We start from the raw sequence: 23,553 nt of genomic DNA, 5'->3' as shown, positions 1-23,553 counted from the left end.
TGCAATAATCAAGAGTGACTTTAACCGAACTAATAAAGATTGTACGGGGACAAAATGTGCCCTCAGAGTAGTTTGCCAACATTTATAAGCGTGCTTTATATAACGTGATGTATTAGAATTGCACTAATCCGACATAATCATGAACGTGTGCTACAATTTGCTTGTTTGAAATGTTTTAGCTTAGCATAACTTTAGCGGAGGCTTCGGCCTAGTTGCCTGGTCTCACGGTTTAGATGCTCGTATTTTTCCAATGTGCTATTAAACGTGTATTTTTGCTTGAAGCTGTACTTTTCCACTGAGATCGTTCACATGCTTATCTAAAGGTTTCGTGCCAGCCTGGCATATTTTCTCTTTACTCCAAGGTCGATCTACAGGTGCGGACAATGGAAGCTCTGAAAGTGAGTTAATTGGTATAAAATGTTGCAACTTGCGTACCCATCTCCAAGGATAATGTATGCTTAAGTAAAAGCTTGAGAACTGTCGTTTTTGATTGGACAATTTGAAGCTAACCTATGAACCCTCCAATGGAAGACCCTACTGGATTTGAACTGTTGCCTATTTAAACCAGGTGCACGAGAGGAAAGTAGCCATTACGGACATTATTGCCATTGCAGCTATTACCAGCTCGATACCCGCCATTTTGTAGACTTTGCAGCTATTATGGCCCACCTTGCTGCGACGCCAAAGAGAGAGACTTTGATGCTTTCTCTAATCGAGAGAAAGAGACTTTAAATAATTCTTGCCCTAGAGACTTTAACTTTGATTTGATCCCTTGCATGAAGTAGTAGTTTTACCTTGCCGCCGTGAGGCAATTGCCCCATCCACCCTGCCCCTTTGCCCCGTCCCATGCTGATCGAGGAAAACGGTACCTGTGAGACGAAGACTTCCTTGTATGCTGATCGTAATTGGTAAATATGAAAGGAAATTGTACAATTGCATTGTGTTTCTTTTAGGTAACCAACTGCTGATTTTTTGATAAGATCCCTAGCTAGGAGTTTTCTAAATTAATGTTGCTAAATTGTTTTTGCATGAAGTCCCACATGCCGATGCTAATTTGTGGTTAGATGAGGATTCCTTTTGTTGCACGATGCAATTTGAGACCTTGTTATGCTGACTAAATGTATGCAATTAGTTCATTACAGATTATCGTATTAGTGATTTGCATTGCTATTATCGAATGCCTTGTTATTCAAATGCTGCATAGATTGCACTTGTTTCGCCGATATGGACAGCTATTAATGTTCATTTATGTTTATCATTTGGTGTTGAGACACATCTATATTGTGCTAGCTTTGTTAATATAGGGAAATAAATTCACTAACTTTGCAATAAACTGGTGTGGTTATTCCTGACTGAAAGGTCAGGGTTCGTCGAAAATGTATTCTGGATTAATTGTTAAGTGTTATGTTGATCAGGGTGTTGCTTATGTTCGTTATTGATTATTGATTTAATGAAATTGATTAAGGGTGCCGAGGGTCCCACTTAGCCAAAAGATTCATCGGCCTAAAGAGCGTCCAAATACTAGTAAACTATTAGTACGGACCGCTCTATCACACCCTATTGTCTATCACCTTTTGCGTACCTCCCCACTCGCTGTTAAAGTAAGTTTAGACTGATGACGACGAATGAGTCATAACTTGGACCGTTGGAGCCGTTAAGATGTTGGCGCTCCTGTAAACGTGTTTCTCCTTCACTACGTATCTGGTTTACTACGGTATGCTTTTAAAACAGTAACAAAACATTCAGCTAAAAAAGAACATTTAAGAAATGAGCAATCATGGAGCAGTCAAAAACCACAATGAGCTCTCCATAATAAAACAGAATTGGCATCAGCTGCGCTTTGACATCTGCTTAGCTCTCGGTAAGGGAGGTATTTATTTCCTTTAAGACGGCCGAAGATGCAGTAGATACACGAATTCAATTGGATGCCAAGTATTATACAATTTGTACAGCAGAAGCATGGTCTAAACAAAACATTGAACCGAACAGGCTCATATAGTCTTACGTGACTCTCAACACCGAATACCATTCACATAACGTGAATGCGCTATTTTTGCCACCATTAATGAAATTGTGTATATGTGTGAGTGCTAATTACAAAGCAAGTTTAGAGTTCACTAAATCTGTAAATAATTGTGCGCAATTTAAGTGCACGAACTACACGGTCGTTGAAATTCAAGGTGGGAAGCGACTTTTCAAAATGGCTGCCATCACTACCGTGCGCAGGCAAGCGGAGGGGATCTACATGCCAACTACTAGAAAGCAGCGAAAAGGAAGTCCTGTTCCTGCGGGCGTATTGGCGTGTCTTCTTGACAAGCCGGGCTGTGAAGGGTTTTTCTGCTCCGTAATGAATGTAGAACTAGCGATTGGGGATATCCTGTTCTTTCAGCGGCAGTGTGTGAGGACAGTCATCCTTGCTCTCCGCGGAGGAAGCTGGTCGGTGTTTCATGTGCGGTAGCAGGTGAATGCCGGTCTAGGGTGACCTCTGGCGGCAGAGGGGTGTGCTTCCCCGCTGAGTCAGTAGCGATGATGGAGGAGGACCTGAGGATCTCGCCATTGGTTCAAGGTGTGTAATAGGGATGGTCCACGCCGCTGTCTCGGTAGGTGGAGGGACGGAAAGCTGATGCCGGTTACAGCACACAACCATCTTTATATCGAGCAGCTGTGACACGATTTTCATCTCGCCGCAGAAGAACCAAGGAAAGGTAAGGAATGCTGTAAATGGGTGAATAATGCGTACACTTAGGGGCACGCATTTTTCAACCGTGGGTGGCTATTTTGTTCCCTTGCTGCTTGTTATACAGGATATATTCTTGTGAGTTTGAATGGTTCTATCCAGGGCTTTAAGTGGGACGGAAAAAAGGGGGTGGGGTCACTGGAAGGGGTGCAGCCTATGTTATTAAGGGCGTGGCTTAAACGTGTGCTAAATTTCTGTGCTCGGAAGAACGCTAAACCGGTATTTTAGCGCTTTTCTGAGCTTTCTGTTGCGTTCAGATATACAAGACAATATACGTATACCTTAAACAAGCAAGAGCTATTGACTTTGCCAGTAGTTGTTAGTGGTTTAAAATACATGAGTTACAATGAGTGTAAATGATATAACATTTGCAAGGTTTCATTTCTGAAATTATGAGATTATGAATTCAACATTACTGAGGTCTGTGGAAGGGATAGTGGTCTTCAGAGTGTCGCAATCACTCCTGTTTTTCACACCACTTTCCTCTGCAGTCTATTAGACAGTACACCTTTTTCTCTCCAAACCTTTCTGAAATCCTCCATTGGCATCTTCAACACATCATCTCTTTCCTCTTCAGCATACTCTTTTCACTTTCTTCTGCATGTACTTCCTTGCACCTCAGTCACTTCACCAGCCTCCAAATATAGAAAGCACACAATAACCTGTAAGATTACATTTTCTTATAATTTCGCCTTGTCATTATTTTGACAACTGTGTACATCCTTCACACACAATTGCAACCAGCATACTTGATCACTGCTCTCTGAGTTTTGCAGAGCAGCCTAGAATAGGTTGACCAGGTATTCTGAACACCTTTTTGACCCACTGACGGGCACTGCAAGATTACTTGCACGTCCTTCATTCAACCTCCACTCCAGAGCTCTCAACCGTGGCCTATTATAAACCCCTGGAGGTAACCCAGTTCAAAGTGTGCAGTATACAAGAGAAATATGCTGCCCCAAAATACAGTAACACAAGATCCTGGAAAAAGCAAACACTCTTGGGGGGTGTAAATTACCCGAAGCATGTGAAATAAAGACAGGAACATCATGGATTGCCTTAACTTAGATCAGAAATTTATCAGTATTTTTGCCTGAAATGTTAAGGACCTGATTATTCATGCCGAAAAGGACCTATTTCACTGTCCTTTTTTAATCACTGCCATGTCTGAGACTCTGAGAGACTTGGCCCACTTTCCCTTGCTGCACCTGAGCGACATTTTAGAATAGCAAAGCTCTTTCCGTCATAATACACGTCGTTAGTCGTGGGATATGCCATCAGGGTAGCAGGTGTGCACCTGGCCTCTAGTTACCTCGCTATCCATCTAGCGATCTTGCCTCAAAAATTTATGCTAGTTGTCAGTTTCACTGAGATTGAGGATCCGCAGACAAATGAGGTGAGATGCAAGTTAAAGGAAACCAGAATGGCCTGTTTTGTTGAGGTAACGCTAAAAGTTGTTTAGTAGCAAATTTTATTTCCACAACAGAAAAGCTCAAATTCTCCTGCTACGACTATGCCACCAGCAGCCGTTTCATTGCCACCTTCCACATTCTAATACACACTGCATTATTCATCATTTGATAGCCAAGTTTGGGTATGTATTCTGTACTCTAAAAATAATTTAATAAATGTATGTTATCAAAGGTACATATATTAATTATCATGGGGCAGTTAAAATGACCTGTTCATAAATTTAATAAATAACAGTTGAGGTTAATATAATCCCATTATTGGAAATCTTAGAATATACATTTCATCTATATGCATGGGTGTAGCTGAAGGTGTGTTCCAACACATTTAAACGCTAGGTATACATTTCATGGCTCTTATACTGGTAAACTCTTCTAAATGAATTAGCCACTTTTAATCAATACAGATTTTATGAAGTTTTACCATAAACCCATGTTTGTCCTACCAACTATGCCTACTTCCTTCAAACGAGACATAACTATATTGCAAAAACGTTGTCTTACAAGAAAAGTAATGAAAATGTCAGTAACACAAGGCCACATTTACTGCATCAGAAATATTGTTAATTACAGACCATATAAATGATTTGTTGGAATCAAGTTAAATGAAGATTGTATAAAACTATAATGAAACTTAAAAAGTGACACCGTCCGACGCATGCAGCAGCCCTTACCAAAGCCTAATAGTTTATTACCTGTTAGCTTGTGTAAAGATGAATAGTCCAGGCCTTTGCACCTTCTTTTTTGCATGACTCTGGGTAAGCTCGATTCTTATTTATGTAAATGGCTTTAGTTACATGTATAAATATGAACCTGTTTATCTACACTGGAACTTTAGCGAAACTATGTGAGACTGCATAGCCATACAACAAATTATAAAGTAAGAAACAAATCACGGACCAATATGTTGGTAGTCTGTCTTAAGTTTATTGGCTTTTGCTGTCTAGATAAACTATTGCATAAGAAAATTGTTATTCTTATTTTAATGACGAATAATTGTTTTAATTATGTTATTTTATCTACATTACATTCTGTAGATGCATATTGTTTTCTTCTCTGACCTAGAAAGCAGATTATAACTGAGCTGTAAGGAACAAGGAAAACACTAAGTAATCTGCTACAAAAAACAATCTCCTAATTATTTAATATATGTGTATTGACAGGCAAGGTGTGGCTCGGCCAAATAGCGCAACCCGCGTGTATCTATATGTTTATCTCTAAAGAATTAATCACCAACTCAAAGGGGGACGTGGCAGCCGCCCTACACTACGCAGTAGAGGTAATAAAACCCCCTGTATATAAACTCTGCTACTCCCGAGCTACAGCTTCACACTTTAAGACTAAAGAACAGCTACAAAACAGATTGGTTGAAAATAGATACACGTAAAAAGTCCAATATGTAATAATGTTACATAATAATTCTCTTGTTTACTTGTTGCCTTCAGAGCAGATCCAAACACATATCCATGTTATTCCATCGACCTTCATACAAATCATTTAGGCATTTCTCATGAATTCCACAAAGATCGTGTAGCCAATACATATTGCGTCATAATTTTACTTTTTTGAATTTCCTTTTTTTTCTTCATCACAGGGTTAACGTTGAAGTCAACGCTATGTTAAGACAATTATAAAAAATGATACTGAAATTAAATGATCAATTTACCTCAATCTAATGCCCACACTAAAAGAAATATATGAAAATATCTATTAATTGCAATCACAACTGTGTGTTTTCTGTAGTGAGGCCCCCTACAGTTTCAGGTATTTTCACAAATACAAGAAACCTTTAATGATATACTAACAGCCATATTACATACCTGGTAGATGGGTATCTGTTTCCACATGCTGAATGGCAACAAATAGTATAATGGATCTAAAAGGACAATATATGTGTTGTCAAGTCAACCTCACAACCATTTCAACCATCCTTACACGGCATGTTTCCCAGTTAAAAGTGATGTCTCGGGTACCTCTTCTTACGTGCTCATATTTTACCTGAGAAATCCGACTGGAACTCCACATTTTCAGTTCACTTATTCCTTGTGTTTTCTTGCCTTGTGAACATTTAGCTTACAGTTTCACAAACAGTTGGTCTTTCAGCGATCACATGACCAAAATCTCACAATCAATCACCTTTATTTGTCATCTTCGCACTGTATGCACTTGTCACAAGCACGCTAAGAGTTCATAATATTAGAATCAGACCATTGACTCTTCGCCCTACACATTACTTTGGTAACACTATCAAACAATACCATGAAACCATGTGCACCATTAATAAAAGATGTACTCCTTTAATTCCACAACATTAATTAGTTGTAACACTTACATTTTAATTTTGGTGCACACAAACGTGAACTGTTCAGCATTAGCCATTTAGTACAATATTACAGAAATTAATTCAAGTCCTCCTTTGTTTTTCACCCCCCATTCCCTGACTGATTTGCTAGAAATGTAAACCCAATTCCCTCATACCGCTTTTTAGGTGAGAAGTGTTGATGTTTACATTTCATGGACTCTCCAAAACTGTGACACTTGTCCATTTCACCTCTCTCAATGTCACTGAGTATTAAGGGTACGTTCCACTCTGGCCAATGCTGCTGCTACTGCTTTTGCATGCGGAGTTCTTGTCCTGGATATCTTTTAGGCTACTACGTGGGCGTCAGTGCACATGTTCATGAAGCACTATTGTCTTGACAATCAGGTCCATCAGGATGGGTATTTTGTCAGATCAGTCCTGCAGGACTTTTTGATCTGAGCTATTCCACAGACTCGGCACCTGTGGAGGTACTGCTTTAAAATCTTTTAATAAAACAATGACTCTACAGTTAGAAGTATCCAACAGAAGAACAAGTTACATACCTTCAAAGACACACTTTCTGCTGGATAATTTATCTAAACACAGATTTCTCACTGCCTCCGAATTCCTGTCTGTGAAAAGGTCCCCATCTAAAAAGGTCCCATTCTAGAGAGCTGCACAGTGGTCATACCAGTTTGCTGATTTGCTCTGCATCTAAGGGCGTGGAGAAGTCTGTGAAATAAAGTGACATCGGTGTGCGTGGATGGTGATTATATGCAGCCTCGTTCATCACTTCTGGAGCAGAACAACAGTGACTCAGAGCTGCAGAAGTTTACTTTTGAGTTTTGTGGATCCAGTCTGACACCTGGGTAAAATTCACAAGGTGAGAAATCTGAAGTTAATTAGAGTATCCACCAGAAAGAGAGTTACCAAAGGTAAGTAGCTTGTTAACTGGTGACATTTATTATAACCTAACTGATTGGCGTGCTTAATGTTTGAGTGCATGACCCAGTCACCGAGTATTCTGTGTTTAGGTTAACATCTGTCTTACACTGTCAAAAGAATTAGGAGTGTCTTGGTAAAAAAAAATATGAACAGTGACCCTCAGAGCCGATCCCTCCAATGCTAGCATCCACCTGCTTGAATCCATACTTAACCTACCCCAATTGGCACCCACAGTGTGTCCTTTGATTTGATCAGGTATGATTCTTAACGGTGCATACTACCCATTTAAACTGGAGAAGCTACTGGAGAAGCCCCTTTTAGCCTTGCAACCAGCATAGGCCCTGGTTAAAAGTTAAGGATTTTGGATTTATCCAGGTTCATTTTAGACCCAGAAGCCACTTCACTTAGTTTCAGCTCTGTCAGAGCTGGAAGCTAGCTCTTTGTGTCTCCCAATGTGAGAAGTATGACTCCTAGAAACAGACTTATATTACATTGCTCTTTTTCAAAGGGGATGTATTTTCATTTGTTTTGATTGCAAACCGCTCTATTGCCATGGCAAAAATTAGGGGTGAGAGGGAGTAACCCTCACACCTGCTGCATTACGAGAGCCCTGACCGTCAATGTCCTATATTTAGTAATGATCCAGTTTGTAAACGGTGCCCTTGACCCATCCTAGAGAACAGCTGTGACATAGGCACCCAGCCAACCCTGTTGAAATCCTTCTCCACATCCAAAGTAAGAAGAATCGCAGGAAGACACTTGAAAAGCAATGGAATGCTGTAGTATATTTCTCCCCTTAGTTACATTATTTGTACTTACAGCTGTTTTACTTAGTATTCACTGTTTTATTTTAAGTTGTATTAATGGTTAATATGTTACTTGGTATGTTCTGCTCCCCCCTTGCTGCTCTGTGTATTGGGTGATCTAGAATGTGGAGAGTGAGACAGTTGAGGACTAGTGGAGCAGCTTGGAGGTGTGGCTGGAGTTTCTCGTAACGGCAACTTGAAGAATAAAGATATTAAAAGAATCTACAATTGTTTCCTGAAGGATTAATTCTCCACCTTTTAGGAAGCTACCTCATTTGGTGACGAGCTGAACCCTTCTTGTTCTGGAAACTTCAGCTCATCTCAGTACCTGTCGCACTCAAAGGTAACTTGTTTTTGACCTGTGTGACTTTTCATCCTTTCCGTTGTAACGCTTTTAATATATATATATATATATATATATATTTTTTTTCCTTTTCTTAAAATGTACTCAGCCACAACTTTGTGACGGAAGCGCAGCTTCCTTCATTGTTATTTTTAGAAACCTGTGCCTGCTTCGGCACGGTTTATTTGTTCCGTGCGTCCCTGTTGCAGTAGCAACCCATTCCTCCTTGCAGTCTCCGCAAGGATTATCAGAGTCTCCGGGATTGCAGCGTTTCCTAGCAACCCAGGCTTTCCCTTGCGGCACACGCTTACTCATCGTCGCGCAGTGCCAAATCTGATATTTATGATTTACCAGCGTTTCCGTGTTTCTTTTGTACTCGTTATGGAAAATTAAAATGGTAAATGCAATTGCGGCATTTATTTTCTTTTAATGTTGTATATCGAAACGTATCAAGTGGACAACATTACAAATCCTAAACAAACTAAATTAAGAAAGCTGCTTATTTCTCCAGCAACAGTCCTCTTGAGTGAAGAAGAAATAATATAACTTAGACTTTGAGGAATTTCTGAACTTTGTTGGAAGCTCAATACTTTCCAACCTCTACAAGACATTTTATTCATTGTTAATCCACATTTTTTTTTTTTTATATATTTTTTTTTTATTTTGGTCACATAAAAGTACCTGAGTACTCCTTGTTTTTCCTTTTCTTCCCTATCTTCACCTTTCTTGGTTAATAATGCAGAACATTTCTCCGCCACATTTTTTTCGTTCAAATCCAGTTGAACCACTGATTCCCTGGTACAAATGGAAAAAAGTTTTTCTCACTTATATACGAGTTTGTGGAAGTAATTTATCAGCCGAAAGAAAGACCTCTCTACTACAACACTGCTTAGGTGCCGAAGGACAGGAAATTTTAGAGACTTTACCACCTATCAGCTACCCTGAAGGAGCAGATGGAGACGCCTCCTTAAATGAGTTTGAACTAACATTACTTAAGTTGGACAGGCATTACTTACCTAAGATTTCTATTATCCTTCAACGGTATTATTTTGGGAAGTGTAAACAAGGTGATTCCGAGACCATTGAAGATTTTGTTACCAATCTACAGAAGTTAGCAGCACAGTGTAAATTCGGAGACAATTTGGATGAACGCATTCGTGATCAGTTCATGCTGGAATGCAGGAGTGACAAAGTAAGAGAAGCTTTGTGGTCTAAAGGTGATCCAACGTTGGAAGAAGTTTTAAATGTAGCCAAACAGATTGGACATTCTGAGTCTTGTATAGAGGATCTGAGGAAGTCTAAGAAGGTGGACACCACTGTGCATGTCTTAGATGCTAAAACTAAATCAACACAAAACACCTATGTAAAAGGAACATTACTATGTTTCAGGTGCAATTCACCATCGCACTTGGCTAATAACAAAGTTTGTCCTGCTCATATTGCTCTTTGCAACAAATGCGGAAAAAGGGGACACTTTGCTAAATGTTGTAAGGCTTTGGGAAAGAAGAATGTTAAAGTTAATGAAATTGAATGTACTGAGCAGGAGGAGGAAGAACGCAGGTTCGTTCTTCAAATCGTTAATGACGTCAATTGCATCCCAAATCATCATTGTGTGTACCCTTCAGATATAGTGGAGGTGGGTGGTGTCAACATATCTATGATGATGAAGTCAGGGGCGAAGTTGACTCTCGTCTCAGAATCTGATTATGTTAAGTATTTCTTGGGTAAAGTTACTGTACATGCACCCGATGTTACACCTTATGGTTATGGGGGGAAGCCCATTGAGCTAAAGGGATACTTCAATGCGAACATTGATTTCAAAGGTAATATAATTGTAGGAAAAGTTTATGTTCCTGTGATAGGGGACACAATACTAAGCTGGCCTCATCAGAAGTTATTGGGAATTATATTGAATCCTAACTCTGTACCTCAGGTGCAAGTGCAAGAAATAACAAATGTAGGTGATGATTTCATGAGAGAGTTCCCCAGTGTATTCAATAAAGATGTGGGATGCATCAGTGGATATAAACACGTATTGTTCTGAAAGATAATTCCATTCCCAAAACATGTAAGGTCAGAAATATTCCTTTTAGTGTTAGGGATAAGGTTAAAGCGGAACTTCAGAGGCTGTTATCTCGAAGCCTAATTGAGAAGGTGGAGGTGGCAGAATGGATTGCACCTATTGTGGTTGCCACGAAGAGTTCAGGGGAAATCAGATTGTGTGTGGACCTGAGGAACCGTAACAAGGTTTTTGTTGGAGATGGGTTTCCCCTGCCAAATATATCCGAGATGGTTTGTTCTCTAGGGAATGCAAACTTTTTTACCACTCTGGATCTTATTTCTGCTTACCACCAGGTACAGTTGTGTGAAGAGTCCAAGCCTCTTACCTCCTTTAATACTCCGTTTGGTGTTTTCATGTTCAACAGAATGCCTTTTGGTTTGTGTTCGACAGCTTCTGTTTTTCAAAGGTTGATGGATGATATTTTGGGAGGCATTGAGGGCGTACATTTTTTCAAGATGATGTTCTAATTTTTTCAGAAACTTTTGAACAGCGTAAGGAATTAGTCAGAAAGGTGCACAAAATATTCCAGTCACGAGTCATTACTTTGAAAGGTACTAAATGTAGGTATTTCAAAACTGAGATTTCGTATTTGGGTCATATCATATCAAAGGATGGGGTTAAGCCTAAGTAGGAATTAGTGATGACAATTGTGAATTTGGCTGCTCCAGAAAGTAAAAATGATGTTCAAGTTTTTCTGGGAATGTCAGAATTTTATGCGAAGTTCATTCCTGACTTTGCCAAAAGGAGCTCTTCTACTTGGAATCTGCTCAAGAAGGGTGTTGATTTTGTCTGGGATGCTGATTGTCAAGCAAAGTTTGAGGATTTAAAACAAGCTTTGTCTGTGGCCCAATCCCTCAGTAGTTTCCAACCTGGTTCTCCTTGTTATCTTACAACATATGCTTCGGAGAAAGGTTTAGGATGTGTTCTGAAGCAAGTGGATAATGGTAAGGTCAACAACATAGCTTTTGCTTTGTGTAGTCTGCATGGAGCGGAGAGCAAGTACTCTACCATAGAGAAGGAAGCTTTGGCGATATTTTGGGCCATCAAAAAATTTAAACAGTTTCTGTGGGGAACTCAGTTTGAAGTACAGACTGACCATAACCCATTACGTGAGGTGTTCGAGAAGAAAGGTTTGGATAATATTTCTTCTCGAATATGTAAATGGATTGTGGGTCTTCAAGATTTTCATTTTACAGTGAAGTATGTACCCGGGTGTGATAACAGGACTGTGGATTATTTATCTAGGATGAGGGTGAAAGGTTTGATTGAAAATGACTATGAGGAGTCTTGGTGGGTGGACGAAGAGGTGAAGGTTTGCAATATCACAGACGGATGTGTTTCTGAAGAAGAGTGGAAATTAGAGCTAGACAATGATGAGGAATTGAGAAATATCAAAAGCGTGCTGTCTGCAGGCAAGTCTCTGAGTAGTAATGTTGGGTTTGGTGAGCAGTTTAAAAAAGTTTGGCATGAGCTTTCAGTTTGCAATGAATTAATTGTAAGAGGTAGTAGATTGATACCACCTATTAAGTTGCATACGTGTTTGATTGACCTTGCGCATGAAGGTCACCAGGGAATTTGCAAAACTAAAGAAAGAATGAGGAGTGTATAGTGGTAGCCAGGAATGGATTTAGAGATAGAGAGGAGAATTTGTGATTGTGTTGAGTGTAGAATTGCAGATAAGGGTCTAAAACTTAGAACTCAACCTATGTTTTTGAAAGAAATACCTAAAGAAGTGTGGGAGGAAATCTCCATTGAAATCATGGGTCCTATTGGTACTGGTACTACTTTCAAATATGTCGTAGTGGTCATGGACGTATTTTCACAGTGGCCAGAAATATTGATCACACCTGAAGTCACCTCATCAACTGTAATCCGTTTTTTATCAGAGGTGTTTGGAAGGGAAGGTAACCCAAAATGTATGTTGTCTGACAATGGTGTTCAATTTACGTCGAGGTTAATGTGTGATTTTTGTTTTAACTCAAGAGAAATTGTTCACAGGAGGTGTGTCCTCTACCATCCTGAGAGATATGGTATGATAGAAAGCTTCAATAGGACTTTAAAATAAACTGTTCAATTAGCTAGGCAGTTGGGTGGCGATTGGGTGAGTATGGTTAGACGTAGGGTTGAGGATTACTGATTTACTCCTCATTCAAGCACTGGACAATCTCCCTTTGTTATGTTCAAGAAACGTATTCCTCATACTAGAATAGATCCTCCGTGGGTAAAAAAAAATATGCTCGAAAACAACTTGATTATGAGTTGCAAAAGAATATTGCTCTAGAGAAAGATTTGAATTGTCCAAAGGAGAGAAAACGCATTTATGACTTACGCAAGTCAGTGAAAGAGATACATGTCAATGTGGGGGATTTTGTTAAGATTAAACTACCAGAAAAAACAGGGGGCAGACAGTCTCATTATAGCAGAATTTTCAAAGTGGTTAAAGTGTTTCAAGGTGCGATTAAGGTCGATGATGTGCGCATCTGAAATTTAAATAGAGTTGTTAAACTAAGATGAAATTCTGCCTATCCTCTTACCCCTTTTATATTTTGTTGTTGTTGTAAAAAGGGAGGTAGTGTAGTATATTTCTCCCCTTAGTTACATTATTTGTAATTATAGCTGTTTTACTTAGTATTCACTGTTTTATTGTAAGTTGTATTAATGGTTAATATGTTACTTGGTATGCTCTGCTCCCCCCTTGCTGCTCCGTGTATTGGGTGATCTAGAATGTGGAGTGCGAGACAGTTGAGGACTAGTGGTGCAGCTTAGAGGTGTGGCTGGAGTTTCTCATAACGGCAACTTGAAGAATAAAGATATTAAAAGAATCTACAATTGTTTCCTGAAGGATTAATTCTCCACCTTTTAGGAAGCTACTTCAAATGCGCTGTCCTTCTTATGTTCTTTTGTGTATGGCACCCCACATCAAAGCCTGATTGATCATTCTCCACTAGTTGGGGAGCACTTTATTTAGGCTATTAGCTTTCTTAAATGTTTTCACATTGTAGTTAATTAAGGCTGTTGGGCAAAAGGATGCACATTTTAGAGGATTCCTCCCTGGCTTTGAAATCAAAGTGATGTTTGTTTCTGTTATTGTCGTGGCGACTACCTCTCTTACATCAAAGTTGTTAAAGATAGTAGCTAATGGTTTTCCAATATAGTGATTAAGTTCTTCACTTAGCTTTTGAAGGAATCTTATGATTGGAAGGTAGTCAAGGTACCATTGTGCTGCTCATTGCCGCTATGAACAATTGGAGCATGTTCATCTCTTCTCTCACTAGAAAATCTGCTCACTTCTGAGTTTTCCTGCGCCATGTTTCTGATTGGTGTGGGCTAGAGCCTATTTGCTAGAACCATCCTGCCTTATTTCCATTCTCATGAAAGTAGCTCCCAAGCAATGCAAGTTCAACATGGTTGCAAGTTTGAGCCTATTGGTTCTTCTTGGCAGTTGCACTAAATGTATTTTGCGTTTCACTACTAGGTTTGCCACCTCACCCATCAAATTGTCTTTGAGAATACCCCTTTTACTACTTCTGTGAGCCACTATGATGGTAAGGTAATTGTGGCTTTGAATGCATCCCAATTTGTGGTGATTTGTAGTGGGTGAGTTTGGTCCCTCGTGTTTAATAAACAGTGTGGATACTATGACTTTGTTGATCTTTTACTTAAGGATGGTGTCTTTAGACAGATCTTCTAAACTCACCAATGGAAGGAACCTCCTAGCTGGTGCACCAAGTTCCATTTTTAGCTCAAGTTAGCGTAGTGACAGAACCTTACATTTCGCAGGTGTGCCTCTTGTATTTCTCCAAAAGCCCCCCACAAGCTGAGAGATTTTCCACAGAAGCCTCCGGAATAGTATTTGTTCTTGACCATTGTTGAGGGGAAACATATTTGCCAATGTAATTTATCTGGTTCCCAGTTCAGCTTTATCCATGAGAATCCTTTCTTGAGGGTTCTGCTGGACATTATAATTAACAATTTGTTGGTGGTTAACAATGGCAGTCTCCAAGTCTTGGTGGAAGAAGATACTCTGAACTGTTGATGGAAATTCCTTTGGCAAAGCTTAAATTGATCCTTCCTCAGAATATCCATCTGCTGAATGAGAATTATGTCTGAATGCAACGTTATAATGTGCTGGCAGAATTTTGTGAGTTTTTGTTAGAGGATTTAACCCCTTGTGTTCAATAATATTAATGCAACATGGTAACCTGTGGTAATGGTAATCACAAAAACATAATCCTCCAAATCACCAAACCTCCATCAAACTGAAATAAGCTACCATCCTTTCTTCTTGATTAAACTGTAAACATTACTCACTAATAGAAAAATATGTGAAGCCATCACCACAAGAGAGGCAGCCTAAGTCCCTGGTCCTCCATGAGCCAGTGATCTATGATCACTTTAGGTCATGGATGAACACATAGTCATTGCTTAACCTCTTTTAGGTTTTTGTTGAGGATTTAATCCTCTTTATTTTTAAGTATTCTTTTCTGATCCACAAGAGACAGGGGGAGAAACCCCCTCCAAATGGGTGTGATTTAGAAAGCTAATGGGATACATAAGACACAACCTTAATGTCAATAATGGTTAAAAAATATTTTTAAAAAGCTCGGACTCTTGATTAAGAAGGAGGTTTTGAGACACATCTATTGAGACGAATTTGAAAAATACATACTCAGCCAGACTAAGCTCTGACATCCTAATTAAGGCTGCAATTAAAGGGCCGAAGCTATGTGTACACGGACAAAGATAATTTTCAGAACTATAGGTAGAAAGAAGAGCAATTTAATGAGTTGATTCCATACAATAATAACTAATGCTCATATGAAAGATCATAGTAGTTCTGGAGGTTTCCCTTCACCAACTGTGAAAAATATGAGAATACAGAATGCGTGCATAGTTTTATACTTTTACTTGTTTTTAATCTGAAAAAACGTATCTCTAGGTGGGCTATGTAATGAATCATATTTAATCATTTTTATATTGATTGCGATCAATTGTGGTAAATATAATTTTGCCTAAACAAAAAATAATAATAGAAAATACTAAATCTCTAGTCAGACCTTGATTGGATCTATATTGAAATATTATTATGTAGGTATCCGCTTCATTTTAATATTTTTCTAAAGTGCCTAGATACCACTACATAAATGCCTGCCCTATGTAAAAAGATGTGAATTAGGGGTAGGTTGGGATTGCAGCTGCTTCCCTTCGCTTGCCATTTGTTGACCCGTGACCTTTCTACCACTGATGTGAGGGTTCAGAAAGGTAGTGGCAAGAGCAAAGTGTAAACTGGACTCTTACGGAGCCTGTTTACTTGTTGTGTGCCCTCTTTGTCCATCCTCTGGCCCCACAAAAGGAATCGGGAAGCCATTGGGCGTTTAACCCTGCCTGTATCAAGCTCTAAGAGTAGCTGATGTCACTTCTGTTTCTCCTTGCATTTTAGTGAATTAACATCCTAGACAAGCATTGCTTCCTTTGTTAGTACTTGGCTGAGCAGGGACCCACTCACCAAATGAAGAGCAACACGTTCATGTTCAGTGCTTACAATACCTTGTATGGCTCCAGCTCATTCTGTTTTTCATGAGAATGGAGTGGAGAAATGCAACCACCCTCCCACACACATCATGTGCGTATTCACTGTTGGCCCAAACCGAATGGTCTTTCAGTCTTCCTTATAGGACCCCTTTTAAGCTTTACCGTATCCTGTAAAGTTCTCCGGAGGATAGTAGCAGGTAGGCTATGTTTTTGGAGGCCCTGTGCCTCTATTCTGCATTCTGTATCTTGGGGGTATAAGACCTAAATAGACCATGTGCCCACTTGCGCATCTCAAACCTCTGCTCACTCACTCGCTCCCTTATTGCCATTTCCTCTTGTTTGCCCGCTTTTTTTGTCTGCCTCCTCCTGCCTTGTGCCTTCGTACGCTCTCTTCTGCCTCCTCACTGCTCATCTCACAGTCCTTTTCGCCTGTTCAGTCTTTTGCTGCCTTTTCACTGTCCTTTTGGCCTTTTATCAGTCTTTTTCATTTTCTGAGGTGTATAACCTCTGTGGCTCGCTATTCCACTTGGTTTCCTTGATCATTTCTCCAGCCACTCTCCTGCATGCTTCCCACCATTTTTTCTTCTTCCCACTTCCTGCCACCTAGCACCCCTCCTTCCCCTAGGACATACTTAATTGGATTCAGCAGCACGGAAGCGCGCCGCTGGTGTAACACCGGTGCTCCAAAGGCAAGCCCATCTGTGCCTGGAGCACGCCTGGCGCCAGGAACCCAGGCCCTCTCACCACTCACTGCTACACCATCCACAAGACCAGAGCCATGAACTCTGTATGCCTCAACATCAACTGCTGCACCGTCTCCCCTTGAACAATCAGAGGACCCTTCACCTGCCAATGTTGCGGCTTCTTCTGTGAGGGGGGTGCTGCCATCCCACACAGGATCCTGTGCCACATCGACCCGGAAGACTACTAACGACCCAGAACCACTCCAGTGCTTCCTGCTGAACACCTGATTCCTCTACAAACAAGCCACAGAAATCTGGGACACCATCATCTCCCTCTCCCCCGATGTGGCCTTTATCACAGAAACGTGGCTAACCCCATCTTCGAACCCCGACATCGCACCTGCAACACCCAAGAACTACAAGATTATACACCGTAACCGGATCAAGAAATTTGGCGGAGGCATTGCCATCATCTTCAAGAACACCATTCAATGCACCACCACCAACAATGACGCCTCACCGCTCATGGAACATCTCAATTTCCATCTACAAAACCAACACCAAAACTACCATACGAGGCACCCTCATATACAGACCCCCGGGACCCTGACTGGCCTTCTACGACGCCATCCCCAGCATCATCGCACCGATTACCATCGACTCCAACCACTACATTTCACTCAGAGACCTCAATTTCCACATCAACTACGCCATCTCCACCAACCTTCTTGAAAACATGAGCAACCTAGGCCTAACCTAACTAGTCAACATACCCAAACACATTGCCGGACACACACACAAACCCCCTTCACCTCCAGAGACAGTCAGATTCAGCCAAGTCACAGAACTCTCCTAGTCTGACCACGGCATTGTCCACTTCACCATCGCCGGCACTCAACACACCACTACCAAAATCCACAGAGCCAACTACCGCAGCTGGAGCAGAGTTACAGAAACACAGTGGACTTAGGCCCTCAGCTTATCCACACCCAACGCTTCATTTGACCTCGACCATGCCATCCTGAACTTCCCCACCTGGATCAGCAATTGCGCTGACTTAGTTGCCCTGCTGAAACCAGCCAGCGCCAATAAAACCTCAGCTAAAGCCAGTTGGTACACACTGGAGCTCAGAGCTACCAAGCACAGCTACTACAAACTCGAAAAACAATGGCGATCCACCAGGAATCCCTCCGATAGAACTGCCCACAGAGCAGCCCTCAGCAACTACCACTGACAAATCGAGGAGGCCAAGAGAATGTCTGCAACACCCTCTCAGACCACTTCCACAGCAAGATCGCCAGCAACTACAACAACTTGGACCCCCAACCCATGATCTCCAACCTCAGCTTTTTCACCCTCCCAGTGCACACCAACAGAACAATCTCCATGTGGTCCCCGCTCACCACTCAATACACCTCAGCCGTCATGCCATCCATCCACACTGGGGTACCCACCGACACATACTCCTACCACCTGTTCAACCTCAGAACCAACCTTATCAGCACAGAACTCACGAGCATCCTCAACACCTCCATAACCTCTGCAGTCATCCTGGACAAATGAAAATATGTGGAAATCAAACTCCTCCTGAAAAAACCCTCTGCCGACCCCAACAAACTAAAAAAATTACCAACCCATCTCTCTATTGCCCTACCTTGCCAAGGTACTCGACAAGGCCATCAATCAGCAGCTCACCAGCTACCTGGAGGAAAACAACTTATCAACAATCGTGGAGAACCTACCGACCTATCAGCCACTTTCGACACCGTTTCCTTCCACACCCTCATCAACACACTGTACAGCACCAGAATACAAAACAACGGCCTCAGGTGGATTGCCTCCTTCCTGACAAAATGCACCCAGAGCGTCTGACTACCCCATTCACCTCTGCACCCAAGAGCATCATCAGCAGTGTTCCCCAAGGTTCATCCCTCAGCCCCACACTGTTCAACACCTACATGACCCCCATGGCTGACATTGTCATGTCCCACGGACTCAACATTGTCTCCTATGCAGACGATACGCAACTCATCCTCTCACTTACTAAAGACCTCTCCACCACCAGAACAACTTCTGCAACGCCATGACCAACATGGCTGACAGGATGAAAATAAACTGCCTCAAGCTCAACTCCGACGAGACAGAAGTTCTGATCTTCGGCAAAAACCCCACCAAATGGAACTATAGCTGGTGGTCAGCCAAACTCAGACCCACTCCCAAAGACCACGCGTGCAACCTAGGCGTCATCCTCAACAGTAAGCTGACCATGAAGCAGCAGGTCTACGCAGTCGCCTCCTCCTGTTTCCACACCCTCCACATGCTCTGCAGAATCTTCAGATGGGTCCCAGCTAACACCAGGATAACCGTCGCCCAGGCCCTCATCAGCATCCGCCTCAACTAAAGGTAATGCCCTCTAAGCTGGCATCTCTGCCCAGCTCCTAAAGAGACTCCAGACAATTTCAGAACACTGCAGCCAGACTCCTAGACTTTCTTAGGTGCACCTACGTCGCTCCCCACCTCAGAAACTTCCACTGGCTCCCCGTCTGGAAGAGATACCACTTCAAGCTCCTCACACACGCCTACAAAGCCCTACACAATCAAGGACCTGGCTACATCAACCACCGTTTACGCTTCCACTAACCCACCAGACACCTGTGCTCCTCCTCTCTGGCACTCACACACACCCAAATTCCGGCGCAGTGGCACCCGCTTTTCATCCTACAGCCAAGACCTGTAACGACCTACTCTTCCCCCCTCTGAACTGCTCCCTCATTAGCAGACATCAGGAAGAATCTCAAGACCTGGACCTTCAATAGTTATATCGCACCCCAGTGCTCAGATACTCCCAAGGGTGACAGCGTAGTGCTCTACAAATGATTGATTGGTTGATAACTCTGATCCCTAGGCACCATTCATCATTGGAGAGGTCTCTCCCTAGTGGATTCCTGCTTTGTGATGACACTGGGCATGCAAAACTCAAGCAGCTACACAAGTTACTGTTTTGAGGGGGTATGTGCCCCCCCTTCACCTTGGACATGGGTCTGTGCCTGTGCTCTCCACCACCCTAGGCACAACAGCCTTTCTCCCGCCTCTCCCCCCACAACACACACCCAACCCCTCCCCTGGGCCGGATAGGGGGTGTTTACTCCCAGTCTGCCTCTGATGAGGGTGGAAGTGGGGTAGCTAGACCACCAGAGAATTATTTTATTTACTGTTTAGGGGGACTGGTCACCTGGGTATGGACCTGTTCTCCCTTCCACCCCAGACACAACAGTCCTTTGGCCCCAGGAGGCACATAGGGGTGTTTACTCTGAGTCTGCCCTTCCCAGGGAGGGGAAGAAATTGTACTTAACCACAAGGGAATTATTGTATTTACTATTTTGGGGGATCTGCCTCCTTAGCCATGGACCTGTGTGCACACATTCCCCTGTGCACAAGTTTGTCTGCCCAACATTCGTGCCGGCTAAGGGGTATTTACCCCCATATACTCCCAGTGAGAATAGAAAGCCCAACACATCGGCAGATTTTTTTTTTAATTTACTGTTTAGTGGGGAGCAGCCCTCGCTCTCAATAACAATGAGACAAAAAACAGCAACGCAGATTCCCCCTGGTAGAACGTCAGAACAATAGAAAGTTTACAGGTGGGTTCTTGAATGATAAATGACATGAAAATATCCATCTTCACTCTAACATACTCTCTCCTCCTCTGAAATCTCAATTTTTAGTAGAAGGCTCTCCTTTGTCCTGACGGAAAGATCTGACATTTTTTAAATCTTCAAATGGACTTATGTTGGTTCTTCCCCAAAATAAGACTCATGCTTTTTTCAAAATATGGAGACCAGTCCCCCATTGGATCTTACCAGCCTACGGCCACCATTTACATTCAATTTCCATTCCACCTCGATGGTACCAGAAGCACTTACATTTGAAAAGTTAGTCATGTCAGCGGTGAAAGTAGTCATGAATTTGTTCCCTACTATATTAGTGGGGAGGAGCCTACAGCCTTGAAACATTTAAAGCAAACATAACTAAAATCATCAAGCCAGCTGATACAGGAGCTTTCATAGTAATTCAAGGCTCCACACCATGGAAAAATGAAATCCACTGTCAATTGGCTATCAGCAACCGTTATCAAAATCTGGCTATTAACCCTCTGCTAGTGCTTAAGATAATGATTGCGTCACTTTCACAGGCAGCAAAAGAATAGGATATGAGTATCGGAATCGAATTTCAGTTCTTTAATTGCAAATATCCCTGCACCATGGTATGGTATTGTGACTTCATTTTGGAACCTGCTTCTTCATCAAGGATCTTTCGATTCTCACATTATGAATAGTGATCACTTCATTACTTTGATTGAAGACCTCCCATTTGATGATTTGTCCGAATGGGTCTTAAAAGTTAATATTGAATCTGTGTAATAACTGCCCACAAAAGGATTGACCAAAATGTAATCAGACATGCATGGAAACATGAGGAGTCCCCCCCTGGAAGTACTGTTGATTTCCTATAATATAATTAAGCTGGCACCACAAGAGATTACTTCCCAACCAGTAATTCCATTACCGATGCATAGGGTCCTGTTCCTCCAAAGGCCGTCACCGCTGTGGAGTTTGTACAAGTTATGACCTCACCATTGCCACCAAGGTGTTCAATGCATGCCCACGTTAAACAGGACGTATGCCACTTGCAACAACATGCATGAAAGTTATGCAATTTGGTGTCTATATTGGCTAATTACATTGGGCAAATCATACAGAATATCACATTAAGATAATGCCAACATCTCAGCTATTTTAGGGTCAAGATTTTGTTTGCCCCTATCGTTCCCGATTGAGATGGTGTGGGAAGCCTTCCGTCAAGATGCAAATGAAGATTATTCAAAGATGCAACTCAATTCATAATGGACTGAACACAATTTGACAATTTGAATAGCCTTTTCCCACTCAGTTTCACTGCATTGTCCATCTTGCATGGTAGTAGTAACAACTTGTTAATATGTCATTTTACTTTTATACTTTACTTACCTGCAAATGTACATGGTTTTCCACACTATGTGAAATTGTACTCCTCCTCCTCAGGCACTCATACCTTCTTTACATTCATTCTCTGATTCTGTAACCATTCATTGCTATGTTTTGATTTACTTCTTTCCCTTCCTCTCCTCTTTTCCAATGCACTGCCCCTCTACTTCCTTTTTTTGCTGCCTTGTTCAATCATATTTCCTTAGGACTTGTGTCCTTCAGTCCAGGGTAGTGCTACCTTAGTTGTCCTACTCTGCTTTTCATGCCCACTGACTTGAAATCTTGGTGCATCAGCCTGCCCTCTGATATGATGACACAGCCCATCAGCCTGCCCAAGTCAGGTGCCATTGTGCTTAATTTTGACACCACTGGGGTGGGTGCATCCTCTTGCCCACTTGACAAGATATTACCTGATTCCCTGGTATCTGAGCCCCTGCTGCCAGTATTCATTCCTCACAGCAGCTGCAGCTCTTTTGACCTTTCTGCCACACAGCATAGCCTAGCAGAAGCTCCATTTTATATTCTGAAGTGGGAGCAGTTAGTTTTCAGAAGATTGCTCCTGCCTACCCTTTACTTTTGGTGAGCACTTTTAATCCCTTACAACCATCTACCATGGGATCTGTTTATTTGACACTTACTAATTTTGTTTCTTTATTTTCTGTTCAAATACAATCTGGCTTCTATAGGTACCCAAGTGTGGCTACTGCCCCATGAAGAAGGGCAGACTAGGAGTAAACATCCCCGATTTGCCCTGGACCCTCCCCCCCCCCCCCTTCCCAAACCCCCCCTAAGGCCAGAAGACTGTTACATCCGGAGGAGGTGAGAGGGAGCTCTCCCCCCCCCCCCCCCCCCAGCAGTAAATTAAATAATTCCCTGGTAATCTAGTAGGCTTTTTGCCCCCGTGAGAGACAGACTGGGGATAAACACCCTATTCAGCCCAAGATGGGGGCAGAAATCTGTTGTGCTTGGGGTGGTGGAGAACACAGACCTATGCCAAGAGGGGCGACCTCCCCCCTCAAAACAGTATCCCTAATGTCCAGTGAAGTGAAGTGGATCCCTGCTTGAGTATAGCATGCCCAGTGCCATATTATGCCCAACATGCAGAGTGCTGTCATCATTGATGTCATTTCAGATGTCATCAGTGATATTATCAATTATGTCATAGAACATATCATGAGTGATGTAATATGTGAGATCATAAGCAGTACATGGCGAGAGCATGAGGTACAGTTACTAGACTTAACTATAATTTGTGAATGTCATTGTTTTTTAATTTAAAATGTTATGTTTAAACTGACATTTTTACATAACTATATTATCACTTTAACCTTTGTATTTTTTCAGTGAATTTGAACATGTGTGGGGTTGGGTGCTCGGCCTGGTCTGTGACCAAGTCCTGCACCCAGTTAGCGGCCACCTCTTGCCGCACACTGCCTTTGGCTGTCCCCAGAGTGGGGTTGGGTGCAAGGACAATAACCCATATGCGGCTAACTCACCACTGACATTTACTCCCCCACCACTCACCAACTCACCACAGACATTTAATGGTTTTCTAATCCTGCAGACTCTCGCATGAGCCAGTGCTGGCTCTTGTACTCCTGTAGGACTCTCACAGTAAGTGGGTTGCGCAGGCTCCTGCATGACTTCCGC

General features: G+C 41.9%; 1 protein-coding gene across 1 annotated transcript in view; it reads left to right on the top strand.

Annotated features, from left to right (window-relative positions):
- The first annotated feature begins 2,231 nt into the window (after positions 1-2,231).
- Positions 2,232-23,553, top strand: part of TMEM267 (transmembrane protein 267) — a 39,773-nt gene continuing 18,451 nt past the window's right edge. The window contains exon 1 of the mRNA XM_069221516.1: positions 2,232-2,705. The gene's annotated coding sequence lies outside the window, so the exon portion shown is untranslated. The remainder of the gene's footprint in view (positions 2,706-23,553) is intronic.

Source organism: Pleurodeles waltl, chromosome 1_1 (genome assembly GCF_031143425.1).
Source record: "Pleurodeles waltl isolate 20211129_DDA chromosome 1_1, aPleWal1.hap1.20221129, whole genome shotgun sequence".
Lineage (NCBI taxonomy): Eukaryota > Metazoa > Chordata > Amphibia > Caudata > Salamandridae > Pleurodeles > Pleurodeles waltl.
The sequence above is the reverse complement of the archived record's forward strand: the minus strand, read 5'-3'. Positions and strand labels throughout refer to the sequence as shown.